The 26,096-nt window shown below is 47.8% G+C and overlaps 1 long non-coding RNA gene and 1 pseudogene across 2 annotated transcripts in view; both read left to right on the top strand.

Annotated features, from left to right (window-relative positions):
* Positions 1-9,002, top strand: part of LOC147602369 (uncharacterized) — a 53,521-nt gene extending 44,519 nt beyond the window's left edge. For both annotated transcript variants that reach the window (XR_015261695.1, XR_015261696.1), the window contains 2 exons: positions 4,805-4,932; positions 8,153-9,002. This is a non-coding gene — a long non-coding RNA (uncharacterized LOC147602369). The remainder of the gene's footprint in view (positions 1-4,804; positions 4,933-8,152) is intronic.
* Positions 9,003-14,030: 5,028 nt separating this feature from the next.
* LOC147602368 (uncharacterized) lies at positions 14,031-23,284 on the top strand (annotated as a pseudogene).
* The last annotated feature ends 2,812 nt before the right edge of the window (positions 23,285-26,096 follow it).

Genomic DNA, 26,096 nt, shown 5'->3' with positions numbered 1-26,096 from the left:
GCTACATGGTTGGGCCCCGTTTCCAAAACAGACTTGTTTACTTGAGACTTCCACACACTTACAGTGACATTCAGGCTCCTCCGTGTCTAAGTCTCTTCGAAAAATGCAGATCACCGGCAGCAGTGGAGGGGGTTTATTGTCACGTCTGAGGTTTGCAAGCGTTAATTCTTTCAGCCTTGTTTTTGGAGAATGGGGAGATCATAGAGGTAAAGCCACTGCTGTTGATGGGAGTGGGAACAGACAGCTCAAGCTGGAATGGGTGCAGAGCCTGAACTGTCCTCTCCTTCCCAGATCCTTTTAAATTTGGGCTTGGCAGGTCACTGCAGGGGAACATGGCCACCTGATACATTTGTTGTCTAGATGGAGAGGATTGAAAATTCTTAGGCTATTTATCTGTCTTGTTTCATAAGTACCACATCCACCTTTAAATCTAAAATGGATGTCTGCATAGCGCTTTCATGCTGCACAATTTTTCTCCTGAAAAGCAAGATTTTGCCTACTCTGAAGAATGTCCTATTTTGCGGACATATCAATTTGCACCGTTTCCCCATTGTACATATCCTTTATCCTCTCCTTCTTGGTTGCTGTGACACTACACTGGAGTCTCTAGGAGCAGGGACCGTCTCATGACTTGTTCACGAAGCACCTACAAAATGAGGTTTTAATCTAAACACACATCCCTAGTACATAATATGCAATAAATTAGCATAATGAAAATGGATAAACTGGGAATGCAGCTCATTGTGGAAATAGTACCTAATATGGGAATAATTCCTGACTCCTCAGGATTCCAGTGCTCCTTTCTGCATTGCTCTGAGCACTCTAAAACATGCTCACCCCAAGATGGTTTGTGTTAGGAATGATGGCATTTGCTTAATTAAATTTCAGAAATATCTAAGTGGCAGCCCTACTGGGCCAGAGTCAAGAACTTTTATTTTCCATGTTTTCTGGTGCTCACACAGTGTTGTTGGTTGGCAGCTAGTGAGTTTTCAGGTCATACCTTTAACATCACATTGCTGACAGCAAATACAATTTAACTCTTCACTCTGGAAGCCTTATCAATACGAATCTACCGTTATATCCTAGTTACACTACACTAGCGAAAGAGAAAGCAGCATTAAAAAATAAGTCTGTTGAAATATGGATGGCTTTTATTAATAATATAACCAGGTATTTTGTCATAGGGGTTCTACTAACTTGGTTAATACTAACTTGGTCCCTGCTACAGTCCCCAAGAGCCAACCCTCATAACCCGAATCATGCTGCACTGGACAAGGGACAATACACACATACACCACAGGAGCTGACTGTAGGAAATAACGGACAGATATGGGCAGGATAGTGGCACCAGGAGCAGGGAGAGCCAATGTAACATATACATGCTCACTTGGGCTTTTTCCTAGTAGCACTTGAATTCCGACTTATCCACTGCTTTAGAAAACAATACTCAGGATCTACTCCGTAGGTAGGTCAGGACTGAGTTGTCTTTAGAGCGGTAGCAGATGTTGAGATACCAGTAAGACCATGTAAAGCTGTGTACGTATAAAATGTTGTCAGTTCCCAGCAGTGGGTACTCCTCCGGCCCCAGAGCATGCGTACAGCCCAGCACGTGTAGCAGCTCCCCCCAGCCTTCGTTCCATGGTGCATGCAGGTGGGCTTTCTCATTGCAGCGCCTTCCAGCAAGGTGCAATATTTGGCGGTAGTGCAGCCCTGAGGGAACTGTAGTTGTTCCATGTCATCTTTCCATGATGCTGTCTTTGCCACCGCCTTGTCTCCGTTCAGTCTGTTTTAATTAGGACCATCATAGCTACCACAACACCACCACTTGCAAAGGGCTCCCCAGAATGACTGGCCCTCTCAGTGCACCTGGGACAGTGAGCAGTGGTTGTGGGGCTGCTATCTGCCAGGTGAGGAGAACCAATGCAGCTGCCAGGAATAAGTCATCCTGGCCTGAATATAGTCTGGAGTGAGAAGGCTAGCACGGGCACCTGGGCTGCTCTTGGGTGGAAAGAAGCCCTGAGGCAGCACTTTTGTGCCAAGGCTTCACTTGGAGACTTGGATCTGGCCTTGGGGGCATCTCAAAGCCCCAGGAGACATTGAGGGCAGTACTTGGGGTTGTGTATGTGTGTGCTGTCAGTTCAATATGGAATTCAGAAAGCAAAAGTAAAGCTTTTGGTCAAGGAAATGGCAATTTGTGGGGAAGTGCTTAAAGGCACTTTCCAAAAGAAAGAGAAAATACAAAAGAGAGGACACAGGTGCTAGTTCTTTATCCCTTCCACCCGTGTTGAGCAGCTTGCTGCGGGTGGTGACATGGTCTGTGCCTGTGGTGCTTTGGGGTGTGAGGCTCTCCATATTCTACAAACACTTCCATTAATCATCTAGCCATGTCTGGAGTCTCTGCCAGATGCATCAGCAGAAGCATAACCAAACACAGGCACCCACTCATTTGACTTTATTTCTCTTCCACTCTTTTCCCTGTATCAAGAGCACCAAACCCTCCACTGGCCTGGAGCAATCAGTCATTAACAACAACCTTGCTACTGCCAGGGTGCTTCTCAAGCCATTGCAGTCAAGGATAATTCTGGGAAAGACAGAAAACAAATTCGATTTTCAACTACTGCAAAAAGGGATGAATAACCATTTAAAAACCCTCGGTTTTATTTTTACCCACTACCCACCCAGGGCAGCACTGTAGGGCCACAGCACTGCAGAAGGATGGCTTGGGAGAAGCTGTAACTGCTGCTGTCATGATGAGTTTACTCTGCAAATAGGTCCCCTTTTCCCAAGAGAGGGGAACTTGGCAGGGGACATCCAGAAGATGCAAGGGGCTAGCGAACACTACGAAGTTTGGAGTGTGGAGTTGCTGATCTCTGGCTAGAGAAGGGAATTGCTTCAGACAGGCAGAGGATGCTTTGTGGTCTCTCTGTTAGCAGAACAGGAGCCTGCTGAAGTGCCTGTGGAGTGGTGTGCATGGGTGGAAGCAGTAATAAAGTCACTATAGCCAGGAGCCTCAAGTGAACAGACGCCACTGCAAGGAGGCATGGTCTGGGTTAGTTGACAACAAACAGAAATCCCTGCAAGCAATTGCCTCCTGCCCTGGGATATCTCTTCTTCTACTGTTTACCTCTGGGTGAAGCAACCAGACTGTCAACACCCATGGCTAGATCACATTCACGGGACCACAAGCCATGTTTCCCAGGTGGAGGGGGAGCTGAAGGAGAGCAGAACGTGCTGCTGCTGGCTGTGGGAGGGGGAGGCAACGTGGAGGAGGGGCTGGCATTTCTTAACCTTTACTTTTAGTTTCTTGAAAGCCATCAGCTTATTAAACCAGCAGAGGAAACCTTGCTTGTTTTTTTTTTCCCTCTGTGCATGGATAATGATACCCGTTTTAAATTACCCTCCTTAGAAAGGTAGGGGAGTATGCCAAGAAAAGAAAAACATGGTGGAAGAGTGGGAAACATAGCATGCAGCACTCGGTAGAGCTGCTTTGCCTTTCCTTGCTGTCCCTGATTCACTAGAGCCAGCCTCAGCTTTGGTTTCCCAGCTTTTTTGAGCTCCCTGGTTTCCCAAGGCAGATGTAGGGCCAGCAGAATCTTCTTTGTACTTCTCACTTGTGTCCCAGTATCCTCATCAGTGTGGAGCTCAGAAACACTGTTTTGGGGATCCCGTGACATACCTTCCAAGGAGTCCATAATTAGGATGGGGTGAGTGGTTGTCTCCACCTCTGATAGCACATTCCATCCTACAGGAGGAACAGAAGATATTGGAGACTATTTGTGCCATTGGACAATGTAGTGATACAAGTATCAGAGGTCCTTTGCTTGACTCTGTGCTGCTTTTTGCCCAGCTTGTCCACTTTAGCTTTTGTTACAACCTGATCCTCGCAGTCAGGTGTTCAAAGAACATGTAGACATGGCACTTCAGGACATGGTTTAGTGGACATGGTGGTGTTAGGTTGATGGTTGGACTTGATGATCTTGGAGGTCTCTTCCAACCTTAAAGATTTTATGATTCTATGATTCAGTTCTCCCCTTGAGGTTAAGAGATTGTCTTGCGTGGGACTTTGGCTTGTGCATGTGCACATCTCCTCTGTAACTACCTTTGTCTTCCTGGAGCCCAGACTGCCCTGGTGGAGCTCAAAATTGTGGCCTCCAGAGAACAACAATTTCCCTCTCCCTGCCAACTATGTGCCCCTTCCTGCAGCCCATCAGGCACTTGGACCAACTGGTGATGCCAGCACACGCTGTGCTCAAACAAGGTGTAACCTGTAATTTGCAGCAACATAAGCAGGAGCAGAGGCTTCATTCTCTGCACTGGAGATAGTACAGTGAGCAAGCAGTTTCAAAATCCAATTTCATAGACATAAAGATTACATTAATCTCTTTTAATAGCTAAACAATTCATTTTTCAAGATATGACAAAGCATGGGATATTCTTGACAAAACTGGTGCTTCAAAGCTCCCTACATCAGATTTAAAATCCTAACTCCTAAGCTCCTAACGATAAAACCGATTATATCAGACAGAAGCACAGCAAAACTTGCATTTAATCTCCTCTTTTTATAACACGCTGCAGCTGCCTGGGCTTGCCTGTTGGGAAGCAAATGTAGATTGACTTTGCCTTCAAATACCATATGAGGAAACTCACTCAGCCCTCACCAACGGATCTGGAGGGCCTGTGGAATGATAAAAGCTCAAGTTATCAAAGTATCTGTAAACTGCCTTCTGATTTCTAGCTGGATCACCTCCCTGAATCCGGACCCTTTGATTTAAGGAGGATGCTTTCTTTCACCATGTCTCAACAGGTAGAAAAGGGCATAGCTTTAATTCCTGTTGGCTCAGCTGCATTAGCTCAACATGACTGAAAAGGCCTCTTCACCTCCAGAAACGCAGAACTGAATGCCGAGCTACATTAGAAACTTCTGCCCATGTAGTAAGTACCTTGTAATATACAGGGATGTTTCCATACGACCAAAAATATCAATGTAAAAGTGCTTTTCTTGTTGACACAGTTTCGCTTGGAGAACCAAAATGAGCTCTCTTGGGGAAGGCACTATTTATTGGGCTAGACTGCATGTTTTCAGAGAATTTGCAGGTTTTGTGGTCTAGACATACTCATTTTGGGCTGATTTTTAGTGTTTGTGTTGTGATTTAGGGCTCTGACGAATGAGCTCTAGCAAATGATGGTGAGGTGACTGAAGAGGTGACCCACCCAGCTGTTTATCACTGCTCCACTGGCAAAGATTACTGTCCCTGCAGCAGAGCTGGCAGAAGACAACGTATGTCCAGGGCAGAGCTGCTCCAAATGGCATTTTAGTTGAAATCTCCAAGGAGGTGGGATTAGACTAGACAGAAGACTGTGAACTAAAGATACTGAGATGTTGTCCATAATGGTTTATGCCCGTCAAGACCAGCACTGCTGCCATGCCTCATGTCCTTATGTCTTCTGCCTCATGTTTCTGTCCCCTTTTTGCCCCAGAACTGGTAATTGTCTCATCCCAATAGGAGATGATTCAGGGACTTCACCCAGCGAAATGATCTCCTTGTTTGCCTAGAAGGAGTGTGGGGGACTAAAACACCACCAACTTCTCTCAGCTTAATCGTGATACCTCTCTCTCGGGCAATGGTGCAAGTGTCCTTCTGGTGTCTCAGCTCCACTCTAGCTTTTGGTGGTAGAGTGCTATCAAGCAACAGCAGGTGATAATGTGGTCGTCTGCTTGTCTCTTGTCCAACCAAATGGTCATCTGAGGCCAGAGACTCCCCCAGTGCTCCTGTCTGGCCAACTAGCAAGGCCTCTGCTGCCAGGGAAGTTACTCCTTACCCTTCAGCTGTAATCCCTGTCCTGCTGTAGGAGTAACCTGCTGTAATAGGTGGCACTGCTGCCAGAGCTGCCGTTAGCGGTTGTCTCCTGCTCCCAACGCGGAGGGTGGCTGGCTGGAGACGGCCCTTGCACCCTGGTGCCACAGCAAGCAGAAGCCACTGCTCCTTTTGCCAGGCTAAAACGCACAAGAGCTTTCCTCTCCCTGGCCCGTTACTGACACGGGAAAAATCAGTGGGAAAAAGGCTGGGCCTTAAATATACAACAAGCCTTTCCCCACCCATTACCACCTAACCGATAAGCCACTCCGGGCTATCTTGTTTATGTTTATGAGTGTTTAATACCTCTTAGCATTTGCATTTGCCTTGAAGCTACAAGCAGCTATATGCTGTAGTGTGCTAAATATTTGAGCCATAAGTACAAACAGATGTTTGAAGATCTGCTTTGAAGCAAATATTTACCCTCTAGATTCTCTCCCAAGACTCTTCAGGAACAGGATGCATCAGTATGTTCAGAGCAAAGCCTTCAAGGGCAGGGAAAGAGGAGACACACAGGAACACTCAGTAGTGCAGCAGGAACACAGACTCATATCTCTGTTGCATGAATCCTTCACAGCAGCACTTTGGGCATCAGAGTTTTCATAAACAATTCATTTGCAGGACCTCATTCCTATAAAGGACTCTGCTACGTGCAGATCTTTTAGGCTCACTAGCCTAAGCACAGACTCACTAGCCAGACTCTTGTCACCCCCAAGAGCTCTTGCCTGCAACCAAAATAATCTCCCTAACATCAAAAATCTCAGAGTGAGCAGAGATAGTAAAACCTCAGTGGTGCGCACAGATTGCTCTTGCTGACTCGTATTGCTTCTGTCAGCTGCTTGGAGAGATGGAAAGGCTTCACAAGGCAGATGCAAGTGGCATTAAATAATTTGACTCTCAGAGTCAAAAAAACTCAATTCAGAGTCAAAAACTGCAAGATATCCCATTATACTGCTTGCCACATGCAAAGAAATGGAGAAGGTGAAACAGCTTCTGCCTCAGGCAGAATTGGGATTCCTGTCAGGATGCAACAGAAAACCTGAGAGGGGAAAGGTAAGATGGTAGTGGTGAAACCAGCCAGGATTGTGCGGTGATTGCGATGTGGGAGGTTGCAGCCAGGACTCTCAAACGACTTAAACCACTGCTGTATGGCTTTGGTTATGTTTCTTCTTTGCTCACGTTTTGGGGAAGAAGAGGGCATGTCTGGAAGTTCAGGTGCTAGCTTGGGACTTGGATGATCTACAGCCAGTTTTCTGCCTTGCCAGTGGCTCCCTTTGGTAAGCTGCTCCCATCCCCTCTGCCTTTTGCCCCTCATTCTCCTAGAAAGAGCAGCACTTCCACAGCCCTGCGTTGAATGAGACGAATACTTCAAAGCCTGTGAGGCATTCAGGTATGGCCCTGAAGAGATTAACTTTTGACTGTACACCTTGGACAGCAAAGGGAATCCTTCAGAGCACTCAGCGTAGCTGGCTTTCAAATGCAAAGCAGTGTTTGACCCAGGCTACACAGGGAACTGGTGTTCTGCTGTAGATCTCTCTGGTACACTCCGCAGAACGCTTTCCCTCCACTCTGCCTCATTTCACCTGTCTCTTGCATTTCTTGCTTTAAACATGAAAGCTATTCATATCTATTTCTACATCATTCATTTTCTTTTCCCGATAGCCACTCTGTTGTCTTGCCTAATTCCACTTCATCTGAAACTGTTGTTCCTCCCTTCCTCCTCCTCCTCCCCATCCATGAGCTCAGACAGGAGCCACCCATCACTGGGATGCCTGCTAGGACCATGTAAGCAGGTAAATCCCAGGATTTACAGATCCTTTGCAGTGAGGAGTGGCTGGCTGGGGCTGGTCGCAGGGTATATTGTGATGTTTTCTTCCCTTGTAGGGATGAAGCTTGGGACAATGAAAGAGTCTAGGAAGGACTGTAGCAATGATTACAAAAGCAGCTAGGAGCTTGCAGATGCTTTCTGTATCCCACTTTACTCACCACCCCACCAGAGTGACCTGAGTGGGAGAAAAGATGCCATTTCGAGGGACGGCTGACTGCTGTGCCTTCTGGTGAGGAATACGCTGCTTACATCAGTGCTGTGGGCAGCAAATCTTGTCAGAGGTGCTAGAGCCTGCAAGTTGTTTACAGCAGATTTCCTTGAGCTAGCGATGAAACCCGCGGTGGTTTTGTTTGTCATCTGCAACCCCAGTGGAAAGAAAATAGTGTGACTCTTGCCTTGCATTTGCAGCTGAAGCCTTATCAAGGACAGAGAAGAAGATTCACCTCTATCTTTTTTTTCTCTTCTGCAGGTACAAATGGTGTTTTTCTGGTGTAAATTGAGAGGCATAGAGCTCTGTGGGAATGGCCTGCTTCTAGGAATTTGTTTCACATGGCTGTGAGTGGCTCAGCAAGATAGGATGGGTAAAAAGAAACAGGACCAAACCTTCGAATAACTCTGGAAGACTGAAAGAGCCCAGCAAATGGGACCTCATGTCTCCTGCTTCCCCAAGAGAATGGAAACCTTTCCAAGGGAGCTGATATATCTACTGCCAGTGTTAAGAGTTTTGTATTTTGTTTTCTAAAGAAAAGCTAAGTTACACTAGGAAATACCACCTACCCAATTTTAAGTTGAAACAAATACTTTTGGGTTTTACCTTTAATTTCCTGTCCAACGCCAGTTTTCCTGGGCCAAACAAGGGTGTTTTGTGAAATGTTCTGAGAACTTTGGGGCTGGGAAGGCAGCTCATTGCCTCTGTCACCTCCACGGCAGCTGATGAAACACAGAAGATCTCCAGCAATCAATGAGCCCCCATCCCAACTGGTGGACTCTCCTTTTTTGTCCTCGCCAACTGCTCTCGGTGCAGGATTCCCTGCTCAGGCTCACCTTTCATGAAGGGACTATGTCCAGCTCCCTTTTAGAAAAGGTAATTTCTCAAATTGTCTTTGTTTGAAATAAAATACTGTGTTCGGCATTAGTGAAAACAAGAGGGCTAAGTGCTCTCTGACATGTGCTGCGCTGATGTGATGAGGCTGGGCCATGAGTCCAGCAAGTTTTGCTCAGCCAGTAATTCAATCCTGCTTTGATTATCCATCACGTAGACATGACATGGAGCTGTAGTCTTAATGACCTCTGTTAATTAAAAATCAAATGACACTTTCTCAGGACACTTCAGTTCCAGTGTTTTCCTAAGATAATGATACCAAGGCAGCCTATTCCCCTCCTCTGTAGTTTAGTTTATTGTTCACTATGTCTAAACTCCCACATGCCATTGCACTGCATTATTTTGTCAGGTTCCACCCCATCATTTCCAAATAGGTTGCCTGTTTGTTTAACAGTACAGCAAAAGCTTTAAAGTCTTGAGGAGAGAGATGCCATGTCTTTACTGTGATGATGTACAGTCTGCCAGTTCGATTTCACTGCCTTGTAGTACCAAATTGAGAAACTCTTTAACTCTTCATCTCCCCTGGCTTCTAAAATAGCAAAAGATAAACAGGAAAAAGGGGAGACACCTTCTGTTTAATATTGTTTGGCTCTCCAGTCAGTTCGGGCTCTGATTTAATAACTTCCTGTTTTGCTGTAAGTCCCCTGACAAGTGAGGAGCCTCCATGTACGTTGGCGTTTCAGCCTGAACTTGGGCAACTGCATCACTAGCCTATTCCTGGGCTCTGGGCTACAAAATCCAGTTTTCTGCTTGCCTTCAGGCCAAAATTTTAGAACTGGAAGTCAAATCACTAAAAATCAGGTGCTTAAAACCGCAGTTAGTTGCCAAAATAAAAATGACCTGACTTGTCACAACAGTTGAACACCTGCAGACCCTACAAGTATCATGGGATTTGAGAGGGCAGAATGTTTACAAATCAGACTAATTTTATGTAGGAGCTCAAATAACGATCCGAATTTGAAATTCTGGACTTCTGTTCATTGCTAAGGATGAGCTCAGTAGCTATAAACAGAAAAGAAGATCTGGAAAAATGTGGAGAAATGTACATTTGTGTAATATCCCTTCTTCAAGATGCTTGTGAAATGTGGTGCATGTTATAGAATCATAGGATGGTTTGGGTTGGCAGGGACCTTTAAAGGCCATCTAGTCCAACCCCCCTGCAAGGAGCAGGGACATCTCCAACCAGATCAGGTTTCTCAGAGCCCCGTCCAACCTGGCCTTGCACTGCATCATTTTTCAAATACGCTTAAATTAGTAAGGCTCTTTGTTTTCCAGCTGTCCAAATAACTTTCCCTGTGAAATGAACTATTTCCTCTGGATAATATGCTGGTTTTCTACATACTGTGGAGGTGGTGTCGCCTCAAATCCTTAATGCCTGTGTACTGCCCATGGCTGCTGCTCTGTGTAGCTAGGAACCATCTCCCCTTCACGGTGTGCGACAGGACAGCTTGGACTCAGAAATTTAAAAATCAAACCAGTTAATCAAGATTTACAATAGCATTGGATTGAAAAGACTAGCAAGTGGTCCAGCCGTGAGCTAATTCCATAGTTGCAGTAAATATCACTGGGAGAGCTTGTCAAAAGGAAATGTAAATCAGCTGAAAATAAACGTCCTTAACAGGAATGTCAAAGCTTTTGCTGCTGTCATCCAGTGGACTGGAAGACTCCAGGCTTTGGACGGAAAATGAGGGTGAAAGAAATAAAAATTTGAGTACAAAGGATAAAGTACTAATTCCCACTGAGTGATGATAAAGGAAACAATCTTACCACTACAGGGACCTAATTAGAGACTGAATTTCAAAGCTGTCTAACATGTCCTCCAGGACACTGAGAAACCCAAACTAGCTGAAGCAGTCGGTTCAGACCAGAAGCATTAGGAGACTCTGCTGCTTCAGGGGCATGCTGAAATGCCAGGTTCATCCAGCCATAGTAGTTTCCAGTGTTCCTGAATCCTCTATTCTCTTCAGCACTCAATTAGGACCAGGAGAGCAGCTCCATTTTCTTCCCTGGCCAGCACAGCATCACCATGGGCCTACAGAAGACAACAACAGGCTCCCACTGCAGTGGCAGGAGAGGCACCAGCACCCATTTTCCCAGGCAAACATAAAGTTAATTGTCAACATTAGCAAGAGAGAATTTCACATTTCCGTGACTGATCTGCTAATTCGCTGCTTTCGCTGGTCTCTTCAACTTGTGGAGATGAGGTGTGAGTCCCCAGGCCTTCCTGGAGACACCAGCGCTGCCAGGCAGTGGATGGGTGCATTGGTTTGCTTAAGCCTTGGGGCAGGGCTCAGCTCTCCCACCTTGCTCCAGCTATTGTCCATCTGATACACTGTCACCCTTCTCTCCCTCCTTTTGGAAACGTGGAAACGTTGGCCATAGTTTGAGGCCAGCCTTTGGCAGCGATGCCCATCCCTGCTCTAGCTGCTCCCTCCTATCTCTGAGCTGCAGTGTGTCACCTCTTCATCAGTGTGCAAAGCAGGGAACTCCCCAAGTTAGGTTTTTTTCTTTGATTGGTGGGGTTTTTTTTCTAAGCAGCAACAAGTTTTTGCTGGATTTTATTTAAGACTGGGCAGTTCTGGGCCCTGCTCCTCAGCACTCCACTTCTCAGCTGGGAAGGGCTGTGCCGGCGGGAGCCATGCAAGCAGTGGGGTCAGCAGGAAGGAATTGTTTTCACTGGTATTGCCATTAAAGGCACTTTTTATGTAACCCTGTCTCCACAGAGTGATTCTGTGCAGGTGAGACTTCAGTTTTTCTGTAGCAGGATTTTCCAGGCATAGGGAGGGTTGTGCCTACTGACCCTGCTTGGGAGGTCAGCACTCCAGGGAAGAGCGAGGATGACTGCTTGGAATGGGTAGATGCATCGTGTATTGGGGTGCAGTGGTTTACAGGTCTCTTCTGGAGCTGGGAGGAGATAAAGGAGCTGCCCAGAGAGAGCTCAGCACTGCTAACATCTGACAAGGACATTTTCATAACCGAGATAAATAAACAGATGCCTTTTTTGCTCTAGGGAGATAATTTCTTCTGTGCTACTTGCCTGAGATCGCTTGCTTGGCTTAGCCTGTATTTTTACCATATGTAACAAGCCTTAACCACTTCATTTGAGGCTGTTATTCATTTGGGGGCAATATGAAACTTTTCTGGCATTTCTTTTCCATTTTTCTGGCCCTTATGTGTTGCTAATGTCTCTACTTCTGTATATATGCTTTCTTCCCTCACATTTAGTTCTCCTCTCTTGTAATATTTTAAATCCTTAATTGCCTGATGCTGCAGATGGAGAGTATTAGTTACCTTCCGTCACCACTCTGGCCACGATGACTTCCTTTGCTTGACAGGTTGATTACTTTGTCAAGGTGAACGTTAAGTCTGTCTGGAGTATCTCTGTGCGTCTTGTGGCAGACTGCAATTGCAAGCTGGTTTCTTATCAGACATGCTGATTCTCCAGACACAGAATACCAGGAGTAAAACTGGGATTTTAAGGGGCTTTTTTCCCCACTTCCCTACAGAGATTGATGTTGCTCCAGTTTATACAAAGTAGATGTCCCATCCCTGGAAACGTTCAAGGCCAGGTTGGATGAGGCTCTGAGCAACCTGATCTCGTTGGAGATGTCCCTGCTTCTTGCAGGGAGATTGGACTGGATGGCCTTTAAAGGTCCCTTCCAGCCCAAACCATTCTATGATTCTATGAATAGCATTTAGATGGCTGTATCTCTAAATGCAACAAACTAATGCACGGCAAGCAAACCCAACTGGTGAAATTCTATTGATAAAGAAAATTCCCATCCTGGCAACCACTCAGCAAAGTCTGCAAGTAGCAATTAGGAGTTAATAATAACTGCACCAGGTCTGCCAAAGCTGCTGGAGATGTGACCAACAGACACTTCCATGGAGCCAAAGAGATTTTGCAGTGCCTGCTCCCTGCTATGCTGCATCAGCACGTCCAAAAAGGCTGCATCCCGGCTGAGCAGCGGGGATGACAGGCTCCCCAAAGTGACAATTATGGGCCATAGGGACCAGAAAGGAGCCTTTGTGAAAGCATTGCAGAAATGGCTTAGCACTATGTAGGCTCATTAAGGTGGGGAAAAAAACTTCCACGCCATTGCAACTCCGCTGGAGTTGGTGTCTCAGATCTTGCCATCAACATGTGAGTCCATGGCTCCCCTTTACAGATCCAATGCACAGTGTGGGATCCAGTTATGTCTCTGTGGGATCCAGTTATGTCTCCGCTTTGCCAAAGTGGCTGTATGGGACACCAAACCATGCCTCTGGAGACCTTCAAATGGTTGTATTCTTGACGACCCCTAAAAGAGGGTAGGCAGCAGTTGCAGCATGGAAGCTATAGCATTAACAGTGCTTTCAGATTGTCCGGTGGACATCATCAGGGAAAACTAGCAAAAGCCAAGTAAATTAAATGCATTTCTTACAAGTTCCCAAGGGAGAACAGGTCACATCATTTGTGAGCTGCAAGCCTGGTCCAGAGGGCTGGATCTTCCATGGACCCAAAATGTCATTGTTAAGATAAGAGAAACATCCAAATCTCTCTTAATTTTTCCTAGTTGGTACATTATAGGAAGTAGCATCCAGACCACTATAGGTGGCATACCAGCTCTGGGTGCAGTGTGAGCACTGAGGGCAGATGTTTGGCTGCTCTTCTCCCTGGCAGACATGGTCCTGGGGTTGCTCTCCTCACAGAATCCCACAGTGAGACCTCAGTGAAAGAGGGATGGAGCTTTCTTGTGTCCTACCATATCTGGCAAGGTATGGATGCGTTGAGGTGCCTGTATATTGACCTACCTCAGGCCAGCTTCATGCAAGAACGGAAGAGCAATATGCAACTATCTGGTTTCATTTGGTTGGTTTTTTTTTTCCCCTGGTGTTTGTAGGAAAGAAGAAAAGCACCTTTTACTGCTTGGGTTTATGACATTCCTGCTCCCCCTTGGGTGGAAAGCAAAGGGACCTCTTCTCTCTGTCTCTCTGTGAGGGAAACACTGACTGTTGATGTGAGTGATGGCCGAGAAGCTCTCTCAAGGCAGATCTTGTTCTCCCCAGGGACCTGCACCCTTGCCACCCCCAGCCCTGGGTGAGTGTGCTGGGACCCCCTGTCCTGTCCCTTCCTGGGCTCCCCTCTCTCTTGTAGCTCAGAGCCTTGCCACTTTCTGTCCTTGGAAAGGCAGAGGTAGGGGAGCAGGCTCCCAGGGAGTCTGGAGAAGCAAAGAGTCTCCATCAGGGATATCTCCGTGCAGGGGACACAGGCAGGAGCAGTCACACACTTCCCTCTGCAGCCACCAGTGCTCTGCTTTTTCCCGTCATTTTTTATCTGATGATTGTTTTTGTGTTTCCCTGCAGTCCAGGAGCCAGGAGGGCTGGCGCTTGGGACACCTCCTCCTGGGGTGCTGCCAAGGACGGTAGCAGTGTCCTCCCGCCGAGGGCGGTGGCCCCCGGGCATGCAGCATCCGTCCCCACCACTCGCCTGACCCTCCCCTCAGACCTACTTTTGCTGGGAGAGGCAAGGTAACTGCGCCACTGAAAATAGCTGGGATGGCAGCCAACGGAGATTAATGGCATTATTAACGTCCCCAGTTTATTTATAGGCTTAAAAATGCCTCAGACACTCAAACTGAGCAGAGTTACTCTGTGTAATGCAGGGACTCCCAGGTCTCCTCCTTCTGCCTTTCCCCTTCCTGCTATTTTGTCCTAATCGCTGGGACCATAAAACCTCTGGAGCAGGTGCTGTCTGTCATTGTAAACCTACTTTGTAAACCTCCCTAACTAGGGGGATACACACGGATATTTTTCTTTCCATGAATGCCGTATTTGTCTGGTCTCCTTCCTCCACCCAACTCTTGCTGTGCACGGTGTGTCCTGTGGCCCTGCTTTGGGAAAATCTTCTTTTTGATGAATTCCTGAGGCACAGTCTGAGCAGTCGTCACAGGAATTAGTGATTTTCCACCTCAGATTTTAAATTGTGAGTTCTGCGGGAGTACGACTGGAAATCTCATAGCTGTGGAGAGCACCTAGGACATGTGTGGCCCTAGTGAGACATGCAGATGTAATTAATGTCCGTGGAGCTCTTCCTACAGAAGCCGGCAGAGCCAACCTAGCTCCCAGGTCCTCGTGGGACTGGCAAGAAAAGAAAAAACCACCCCGAGTGTGTTGGCCTCAGAAGAGGAGTTTTCGGCATATGACCTGTGGCCGCAGTGCTTGGCCTGTTTCCCAGAGCTCAGTGAAAGGTAAGTGAGAAAGGAAGCTTGTTGTCAGTAGGCACAAATCCAAGGGATCGGCTGTGTGACGGGGAGAATGCTCCATGGGTGGCAGAAAAAAAAAGTAAAAATGCCAGTAGGGACCCCTCCCACTCAGAAACACGGATAGCCAGCGTGGTACCTCCTGGAGGTGAGGTTGCTTCAGAGGGCAACCACCATTCACTTTGCTGCTGTTGTTTTTTGTTGTATCAACCTGTGTCAGTCTCTCCTTGGCCCTGTGTTTTCTAGGGGCTGAAATAAAGAATTGGCAGAGAACTGCTTAAACTGGTGTTGTCTTCTTTTCTCTGGGCAACAAGACTACTTCAGGACAGAGTCAAGGAGCCCAAAATGCTAGAAATGGCTACAGAAGGATTTCCTTGCCACTGTCATTACAGGTGAAACAACAACCCTGGGATCCCCTCACCCCAAAATGTCTGGTGGGTTCGAGGCATCTCAGTGCCTTGCTTTACCCTTCCCCTCTTTCCCACTTGGGTTCTGGGCTCCGGGTCCCCTCCATCCCCTCCTGGCCAGGACCCAGCTCTCCACTGCGATGGGGAGGACAATGCACATCATTTTCTGTGTCTCTTAAATGGGACCATGACACTTAACCAGCTTTATATCCTATTTTGAAGGACAAAAGCAATTGCAAATAAGTGCAATTATTCAGTCATTCAAATCTCATAACTGGGAGAGTATGTATGTGTTGCGTGGTCTGATATACGTGAGATCCTGTATAATTTAAAAAGCTTCAAGGAAAAGACAGGTCATATGCAGCATCTGAGATAAAGGAGGAGAAAAGGTAATGTTTTAACTGTACTTCACTTGTCCTAGGAGAGGCACCTCCTAAATAGTTGTTTCATCTAAATTCCTAAACATCTAACCAGAAAAGCCAGCACAACGTTTTCTCTAGACTTATGTCAGACTAGAGGAGTGAGTCTTATGACAAAAGAAGCCATCTACATCTCAAACTGATTCCCTGCTCTGAAAAGTGAATATAAAAGGGGGAAGATTTTTTTTTTTTAAGACGACGACTAAGCTGCATTTCGGCTGTGGGACAGCTGTCTCCTGGATGTCGATGCTGCACAGCTTCTGTGGAATTACTCACCCCTGATACAGAAAGCAAGAGCAGGGATTTTTTTCCTGTTTCACTAGGCTACACCCAATTGTAACCATATTTAACCTTCCTCTTTCTAGCTACCAACACTGGGTGGCACTAGGTAACTCCTTCTGACATTTTACAAAATTGACTCTAAAAACTTGAATCACACTGATTTGGTTCCACTCTGTCCTGACAGCAAATGGTTTTCTTTGAGAAACTTTTGACCATAGGGTTGTTGCAGTAGAAACATCTGACTTGCATGGCATGTTTTGTACTTCCTTGGTTTGTCAGGTTGTTAAAGTGCTCCTGAAACTCTGACCTCACGGGTTTGGTAAAGGTTTAATGTGCTGTTGGGCTTTAAAGCCAAATTTCCTGTACTGAGGTAAGGATTGATGGAATACTTGAAAATAACTGTGGAATACTTGACAATAACTGTGATATATGCTGGAGGTTTAAGCAAATCTCACAGACTCACAGCGTGGTTGAGGTTGAAAGGAAGATCTGGAGGTTGCCTAGGCCAAGCTCCCTGTTCAAGAAGGGTCAGCCAAAGCAGCTTCACCAGGACCATGTCTAGTTAGGTTTTGAAACTCTCCAAGGACAGAGACTTCACAAACTCTCCGGGCAACCTCTTCTATTGTTCAATCACCCTCACAGTAAAGAAGTTTGTGCTCATTGCCTCTTGTCATGTCATTGGGCACCACTGAGAAGAGCCTGGCTCCATCTTCTTTATTCTCTCAGCATCAGGTAAATACACTGATGAGATCCTCCCTGAGCCTTTTCTTCCTCAGAGTCAACAACCCCAGCACTCTCAGCCTCTTCTCCTGTGTCGATGGCCCCAATCCAGTAGTCATCTTCACGGCCCTATGAGGAACTCAGTCCAGTAGGTCCATGTCTCTCTTATTCTGGGAGCCCAAAACTGAACACAGCATCCCAGGTGTATCACCAGTGCTGAGCGGACAGGAAGGATCACATCCCTTGACTTGCTAGGGACACTCTTCCTAATGTAGTCCAGGAAGCTGTTGGCCACCTTTATCACAAGAGCGCATTGCTGGCTCATGGTCAGCTTGTCTACCAGGACCCCTAGGTCCTCCTCTAAAACTGCTTGTCAGCCCAGTCAGCTCTCAGTGTGTACTGGTGCATGGGGTTATTCATCCCAAGGGCAGGACTTTTGCTTTCATTGAACTTGATGAGATCCTTGTCATCCCATTTCTCCATCCAGCTGAGGTCCCCCTGAATGACAGCACAGGCAGTTGGTGCATCAAGCCCTCCTGCCTGTTTTGTGTCCTCTGCAAACTTGCTGTGGGTGCACTCTGTCCCATCATCCAGGTCATTAACAGCAGTGTGAGATCCACTGTTGACCCCAGGGTACTCCACTGGTGCCTGGCCTCCAGCTGGACTTTGTGCCACTGATCACCACTCTTTGGGCCTGGCAGCTCAGCCAGTTTCCATCCATCTCACTGTCCACATATCTAGCCTAGACTTCCTCCATTTGTTTATGCAGATGTCATGGGAGACAGTGTCAAAAGCCTTCCTAAAGTTGAGATAAACTATATCCACTGCTATTCGCTCACCCACCAAGCCACTCATCACAGAAGCCTATCGAGTTGGTTAAGCATGGATTTTCCCTCATAAAAACATAATTACTTCTCCCAGTCACCTTCTTGTCCTAACTGTCTTCCTTCTGTCTTTGCTTGATATCCTGCATCTGTGTGTAGACCATTCTTGAGCTTGCAGGAGGTGACCCCTGAAAATCAACCAGCTCTCCTGGACCCCTCTTATTTCCAGGTCTGTATCCCATGGGATTCTTCCAAGCAGCAATCGGAACAGGATAAAGTCTGCTCTCCTGAAATCCAGGATTGTGGTCCTGCTCTTTGCCATGCTCCCTCCTCTCAGAATCCTGCACTTTACAATCCCATGGTCACTGCAGCCAAGGCTGCCTCAGCCTTCACATCCCTGATCATTTCTTCCTTATTTGTCATTCTGAGGTCCAGCAGATCATCTCCCCTTGTCATCTCTTCAATCACTTGTGTCAGGAGGTTATCATCAGTGTACTCCAGAGAACTCCTGGATTGCTTGTGCCCTGGTGTATTGCCCTTCCAGCAGATACCGGTGTGGCTGAAGTCTCCCATGTCCTCATGGGCCTGTAAACATGAGGCTTTTTCTACTTGCCTCAAGAAGGTCTCAACTACTTCTTCCTGACCAAGTGGTCCATAGCAAATATTCACAACAATGTCACCTCTCTCTGTCTGTCCTCTAATCCTAACCCATAAGCTCTCAGCTGGCTCATCATCCATCCTAGGTAGAGCTCCATGCATTCCCACTTTTCCCTTGAATCAGTGGAATTCCCCCCTTCACCTTCCCAGCCTATCTTTCCTGTAGCCTGTATCCATCCCTGGCAGCATCCATAGCGGTAAGATACCCCACCAATGAGATTATAGCACTACAATGGCACACAGACCTCTTATTTCTCCTGTTTGTTCATCATGCTGTGTGTATTGGTGTACAGGCACTTTGGAGAGGCACCCAGTCCTGTTGACTTCCCAGGAGAGCTTCTGCCACAAAGCTCTCCCATAGGAAATTCCTTATCTGTGTGCGTACCCTTGAGATTGTCCCACTTCGGCCCTCTTTTGTTGATAGAGATGTCTCTCTTGTCTACATCACACTGAACCCTTTCCTTGCCAACCCAGTCCACCACTTCCTCACTTGATGGTGGGTCGCCAGCTCCCTCCCACATTGTTCCTATGTTGAAGGTCTCCCCACTGAGCTGACCCGCCTGCTGGCCCACTTTTGTCCCATTAGGTGAGGTGGATTCCTCTTCCCAGCAGTCCTTGATCCTCAAAGAGGCTCCCACAGTCATAAAAATCAAATCCCTGTTGTCAACAGTAGCTGCACAACCAGTAGTTGCACTGCAGGATCAGTCCACTCGTTCTGAGGCCCTTCCCCATTGACAACAGGATTGAGGAGAAAAACAGCTGGAATTTCGTGCTCTTGGCCCTATCCCCAGAGATGTGTAGCCATGCTTGATGTGTTCCACGTCTCCCCATCGTCCCCAGAGGCTTCCTGAAGATCTCAAAATGGAGCCTGGACACTGCCATGTCTGCTGGCCGCCACTGCCAGCAGCACACCATGAAATTCCTGTTCAGATAAATCAGCACAACCACAATTCCTGTTCACATAAATCAGCACAACCACAAACAGCTGGCTTTCACTCCCTGCAGGCAGTGCTTGCCCTACAAGTGCCAAGGCTGCCATTTTAACAGCCTGCAATGACTCCGACGGGCTTTGTGGGGACCCTGCTGACTGGTTGGTTTTCTTTTTATCCCAGCTCAAAATGCCCAGTATAATGAAGATGATGCTGTAGCTCACCAGTGTTGTGTTTCCATAAAACAGTCAGGGTGTATTCATAGAATTATTGAATAGTTTGGGTTGGAAGGGACCTTTACAGGTCGTCTAGTCCAACCCCACCCTGTGTTGCATGCCCTGGGCTGAGCCATGAAAGCATTCAGCAGAGCTGGAGGTTGGAAAGGCTAGTGAGACCATGTTGGAGGAGCATCATGAGGGAAGGGAGACAGAGCTTGCCCATGCTGCTCTTGAAAGTTGTCCCAGGAGTAGTTGTGCCCAGAGCAGTGCTGCTTGGCGATTGGAGGGGGCTGCTTGTCCAAGTCCAGAGGAGAGCATAGGCATGTGCCAACCAACACAATGGGGACAATGCAGGATGAGGACCCATGAGTCAGCTGGAGAGTTGTTTCTGATGGCATAGGAACATCTGACAGGCATGTCTACGTCGCCAGCAAAGAGGGGATGGACTCCAGCCCTGGACAGACTAGGCATTATGAAAAATTTTTTACAATGAGGGTGCTAGAACACTGGAACAGGTTGCCCAGAGAGGTGGTGGATGCCCCATCCCTGGAAACATCCAAGGCCAGGTTGCAGGGGGCTCTGAGCAACCTGATCTGATTGGAGATGTCCCTTTTCCTTGCAGGGGGGTTGGACTGGATGACCTTTAAAGGTCCCTTCCAATCCTAATGATTCTATGATTCTATGACTTCTGCTCATTCTCCGCTAGACTCTGCTAACTCTGAGGCTCAGGTTTGGATCACTGCAAGACAAATTTCCTCCTCAGGGAGCAAGCTCTATGTGCGATGCCTGTGAGCCCAGCAGTGTCACTCTGCCCTGGCTGTTTTTATTGAGCAGCGCAGGCACAGACAGGCTAAGCCAGCCTCCTGCCTTGCTGTGCTCCAGCTCCAACGTGCCTTCGGTGCTGTCTGGCATGCTGGGTGTGATGCTGCTTCCAGGAAACCTTTTCTAAAATCTTTTTTTTCTGTATGAGAAACAGAAAGGTTTTGAATTTGCATCTTACTTGCTTTGAGCCTATGTCGTAGGCAGTGGATTTCAGTGGACGGTAGCTTTTCTTCATAAGCCTTGTGATTGAAGACAAGGTCTTGGGAATTCACCCTTCCATTCCTGTGAGGGCTTTGGCATTGACCTGTATCATGTTTGTTGAGCTTTTAGTTTAACTACTGAACAGAAAAATCAACTATTGGCAGATCTGCCTTGTCAAATAGACAAAGACCCAGGAGAGGAAGAAGCTCTTTGGAGAGAGATCCTGGCTTTGCAGGGATCACGGGGCTTTGGGCAGAATTCAGGCAGAGGATAGACCCCGCTCTCCAAGAGGATGACCTGGGGAAAGGGAGCTGCACAGGACTTTTCCGTTGCTGTAGGAACCTTTACTGTAATTCAGCTCATGTTGATTAACCCTGAATGCTGGATTCTTAAAAAGTGATTAGTGAGATCATACTGGAAACAGAAACAGATGTACCATCTGTTAGGCAGTGTATGGGGTTTAGAGGGAGGTTTTGCTGAAACAGAGTTATTCATGACACTGACGTAAGGCTTCACTGCTGTCACCTTCCCATCACCTCCTCAGAAGCTGAACAGCCCTTTGAACACGCAAAATGAACTGCTGGGATTTGCTGTCGGTGGACTGGCGGTGTGATTCCGGCCAGTGATGGGGTTGAGAGCTGAGCTGTGGCGGCACCTCAGCCTTTAGGGTAAGCCATGGTACAGGACTTTGCCTCAGAGGTGCTTTCCAAGTGTCTGAAATCCCAAAGCAGGGAAATCTGGGCTTCAGTCTGAACTTGTGCTTGTGCCTCAGAGCATCCTTTCCTTCTGTGAAATGTAAACACCAAAAGGTTAGAAGTGGGTTTTTTTTTTTTCCCAGTCCTTCTGCAGAGTTGTTCATATACTGTATCCCTGCCCCAAAATACTCTCCGTTTGTACTGTAGCCGCTCACAGGTCTTAAAGATCATCAGAAGCACTAAGCAGCTCTCAGACAGGAATTGCAATTACACTTCTGCAGCTGTGATTGTCCACAGCCGCCCTTTCTGTCTTCATCCAGAGCAACAGAGGATTTTAAGGACCGGTGCAAGGCCAGAGAAGGCAACGCATCCATATGTACTCTCCTAAATCTAATCTGGCATCCTTCTGGCTTTCACAGCATCTGAAGAGCAAAGTGCACATTTGTGCTGTCCGTAGCGTCGCTGCTTGATAACTCGTATCTGATCTAACAGGCGAAGCATCGTGGCACCTGGGGAGAACAGGAGCCGGTTCCCTTTGATCCGCGAGGCACCTTTTCCAGCGCAGCTGCGCAGCCAGGTAGAAAGCTGTCAAGATTCTTGTTTTCTTCTTCCTTTTCAGCGTAAACCTCACGTCTCAAAGTCTCTGGCAGGCCTCCACTTACAAATACAACTGCTATTATTTATAGAGAACCGGAGAAGGGCCATTGCTTTATGACCGTGTAATAAAACGAGTCACTGCTCCACGTGTGCTTTGAAGCCCAGGACCTGATCCTACGGAGGTAGAAAATGGGACTCCAGGCACGGGAAGGGGATTGCTGTAGTGCATCTCTTTGCAAAGACGAGACTTAAACCCCCAGCACACCTACAAAGTGCGGGTATGGGTTCCCCTCATAAAAGGGGGAAGGAGCCAAGCAGCTGGCTGGCCCCCCTCAAACAGCAGCATTAGAGGGGAAGCTGAGCACCATGCTCCAGCAATATCACTGGGGATCTTCTGAATGTGAGACCTGCTGGCATTGCACTGCTTTATCTGGGTAAAGCCAGCTGCCTCTTGAAAGAAATTACTTATCTGCTCTGCCTGTCGCTCCTCTTTCCCCACCATGACCTCCCAATAGCTGTCCTTGTCCCTAGGATCTCCACCAGGACCACAGGAAGGAGCAGAAGGTGATGTGCCATGAGGAGGAGGATGATTGGAGATGGATTCAGCACACGGTTGTGCTTTACATTTCCAGAATGTTATCTCAACCCCTGCTGCCAACCCCAGCTCCAGCCTTTTGTGGCCATCCCCACAGCCTGTTCCCCAGGAGCTCACTTCAGGGCACCGAAGGGGAGACGGGACAGCCTGGAGAAGGCCACCTGTTAACTCACCTCCTGGAGGCCAGAGCACATCCAGGGGCAGGAAGAGTCTTCAACAGCTGAGCCACCATCTCCTCCCAACATCAGCTGTGGGGTGAGAGACCTGGGTGCACCCCACCAGCTCCATCCACTCCAAATGGGAAGTGGGGACCTAAGCATGTGAGCAAGGAGGGCTCAGCTTTGTGCCTAGAGATATTTTGAGGCCTTATAGAGAGATGAGGGGACAGGCAAGCACAGGGCAGAGGGAAAGCAAGGCATCAGTGAAGCTCGTGGAGCAGCCAGCAGCCCCACCATCGACATCTCGCTCCCCCAGCAACAGCCACAGCCCTCTGTCCCCCATCCCACATGGAGCTGCCTGTCAGTGAGCCCAGCTCTCCCGCAAGGATGACACAGCTCTCCTGGGCTCCCTCTTGTTCACGCAGGGCTGATTCAAAAAATATGTTGGCAGAAGATGTTACGGACCTTTCAGAAATCTCTCTTCATACTCCGACACTTCCTTCTCTCCGTCCTTGGGCAGGAATCGCACAGGTCTGGACTGCATCCCCCGGCCCCAGAGCCCCAGAAAACAGGAGCCAGTGCCTAGCAGAAAGTCTTCCCAATTACTGCCTTTAAAAATGCTTTCACTAAATAGTTGATTAATCATACAAAGTGTGTTGTGTGCTGTGCACAAGGACCCCGCACCCACCGCCCAGAAAGAGAACGGGGTCTGGGCTCCTCGCACAAGCCCTAATGGCGGAGGGGAGAAGGGATGATCTCAGCAAGGGCACGTGCAATGGTTACCCTGGGAAAAAAGTCACATAATACAAATTTTCTTCCCTCCAGATTCCACATATGTAAGCCACAGAAACAAAAATACATCCTTAATCTCTTTTTTTCCAGGGGATTTTCAACAGAAAAATGGAAAGCATGTTAAAAACAAACAGAAGGATGTGGGGAATCTTACCAAAGTTGTCGGAAATCTCTGAGCGTGCCTACCCAGCTGTGTTAGCGCTACTGGGCTGCCTGGGCTCAGCCCTTGGGGACTCCGTGCCCTAGAGCTCAGGGATGCTCAGGGGACAAGGTGGCTGCACCCAGGAGGGCTTTTCCTCCGGTCAGTGCTCACACAGCTCAAGAAGGACACAAGAGAAAGTACTGGTAGTCCTAAATGCTTTGCCTGGGCAGCTGACAGGAGAGATGTTTTCTGCCACAGCTTTTTGAGAAAAGCATCAGAGCAGTGTGGCTGCCAGCACAGCTGCAATGTCCCTGCTTGGTGACAAAGGTCTGCACCCGATGGCACAATGGAACATGCTCTGACATGGCAGCCCAGCCTCCTCGGGGACAGAAACCACTCCATGCTGGACCTACAACAACCGTGGCTCTGCCTCTAGGGCCTGCCTGCAGAAATAATTTGGTATTAACTTACCCCCCCCCCACCCCGTGTACCACCCAATTATAACCACGTACTCTTCACAAGTGTTTAGCAAATGTAACCTCTGTGTTTTATACCTTTCAGTCATTGATCAAGCTGACGTGTTTCTCCCTGGGACAAATAGTCATTACATCTGAAAGTTTACGGCGGGGCTTTGAAGTTAATGTTCTCTGAGATGAAGGAGAAAGTTCACACTTCTTCTATTGCTTCCAGCCCCTCTGGCTGCAGACCAGATAGGACAGCGGTGCCTTCGGTTTACAAGTGATGACTATTTTTGCAGGCAGAAAAGCTAGAAATCTTCTTAAAATAATAATGGCTTGAATCTTGTAGTGCTCAGCAAAATGCTGGGAAAGGAGGGAAATGAATCCAGGAAATCTACGGAGGTCTCAGAATGGTTATTTCTCTGTTTATTGTCTCAGCTTCATCTGAGGCCGCATCTCTCTTCCTCTGCTTTTGCTGCTGTTACAGCAGAACAGCCACTGCAGACAGAAAAGTTTTTCCCCTGGTATTAGCAGGTCCCTCCCTCTAATTCTCCTTGAATAGACATAGGAAATGCTGAATTTACAGCAAACTGTTAACAGCCAAGCCTGAGTGTTTAAGCTGGAGGGCGTTAAGGCACCCAGTTACTTCACAGTGGTTGGGAAATTGCAGCCTCGGCATGACCTTTTCAAGCCCTCCTTTCTACCCTCCTTCCTACCACGGCATCAGCTAAGCCGGGGTGAGCCAGCTCCTCCGGGCTTTGCTGGGAGAAGGCTTTTAGCATCTCTGCCCAAGGGGGTTTTGAGGGGCATCCCGTATCTGGAGCACTGGGATGCTTGGACACAGGTCGTCGCTGCCCGCAAGCTCCTTGGGCAATAACTGAGGCTGAAAGGGCTTTGGAGAAGGATGTGGTTATCAGGGCCTCATCCAGTGAACTCTGGGAACTCTCCAAAGATGGCAGATCCTCCACCACCTGGGCAGTGGTGCCTGTGCTCGCCCATATCCCGCTCCCCTCTAAGCCTCTTTGCTCAGAAGTGGCTTTTCCACTTGACCGCACCGGCCATAGGACTGGCTGTAAAAAAGAGATGCCAGGAAGACCCATGTGTACCCCCCAGCTGGGGTTATCTGAACCCGTGTTAGGGAGAGACGACATTTCATGATATCAGGAACTCCTGCAGCGCGTGCGCAGGTACCATTCGCATTTTGATACAGCTAATGAGCGGATGCTTGTGTAAATAAAATACCTTCTGAAACGTGATTTACACAACGGCAAGCTTTCCAATATACTTTGTGTAATTTAAAACTGATTACATCCCTGTTGTATTGCGTTGAAGGAAGGATCAGTGTAGCGCAGCTCACAGCTGGGCAGCGTGTCAGTTAAACCCCCTCCTCCCTTTCCATCTACTGTCTTCAACTTGTTTCTCCTAAATATTCCACTAAAATGCAGCCAACTTCAGACCAGTAAGGTGTCATTGGATGAACGCTGGTGCTCCTTGTAAAGTGAAATTTGGCACCCAACTGGACAGGGGATGCCCAGGTGCTGCTGCAGCACAAGGGGGCAAGGCTCCCTTCCAGGAAATCCCAGTTCCCTCCCTATCGCGGGGGACAAGCGCCATCGGGAACCGATGGCCAAGCCGCATGAGGGTCTCTAGCTGCCCTGGCGTGACTGCAAGGACCGCTCAGAAAATCCTTCCTGGGAGGTGACGGCAAACCCCAGGGTGCCACCAGCATCCCCTGCACCAGCCGGGAGGGTCCCTCCATCACCACGGACCTGCCGCCTCCTTTGCCAAAAGCAGCCGTTCCCTTTCACTCACACCTACGCTGCTAACGTGACTCCGTTACTGGGACCAAGTGACTGAACGGGCATGGATGAATTTCCACTGATTCTCCTCTACGTCTTGGCAATGGGATCTGCCTCGCTGAACACTTGGGAAACTTCCCCCTCCTTTATTTTACTGCATTTAATCTTTTGCTGTAATGCTAAATAAAAATCTCCTTATTTTTACCCCCCTCCTAATGGTACTGGTTATGTTTGCTGCTGGTTTATCTTCCAAGTAATTTAAATAAACAACTGAACCGTAAGGAGAAACTGTTAAACATCCTCTTCCACTGGACATCAAGATGCGCCAGGCCGTTAATATTTCTTTATCACCCC

The sequence above is a fragment of the Chlamydotis macqueenii genome, chromosome 1 (assembly GCF_036417535.1).
Source record: "Chlamydotis macqueenii isolate bChlMac1 chromosome 1, bChlMac1.mat, whole genome shotgun sequence".
NCBI classification, from domain to species: domain Eukaryota; kingdom Metazoa; phylum Chordata; class Aves; order Otidiformes; family Otididae; genus Chlamydotis; species Chlamydotis macqueenii.
Note: the sequence above shows the minus strand (reverse complement) of the source record. Positions and strands in the feature narration are given on the sequence as shown.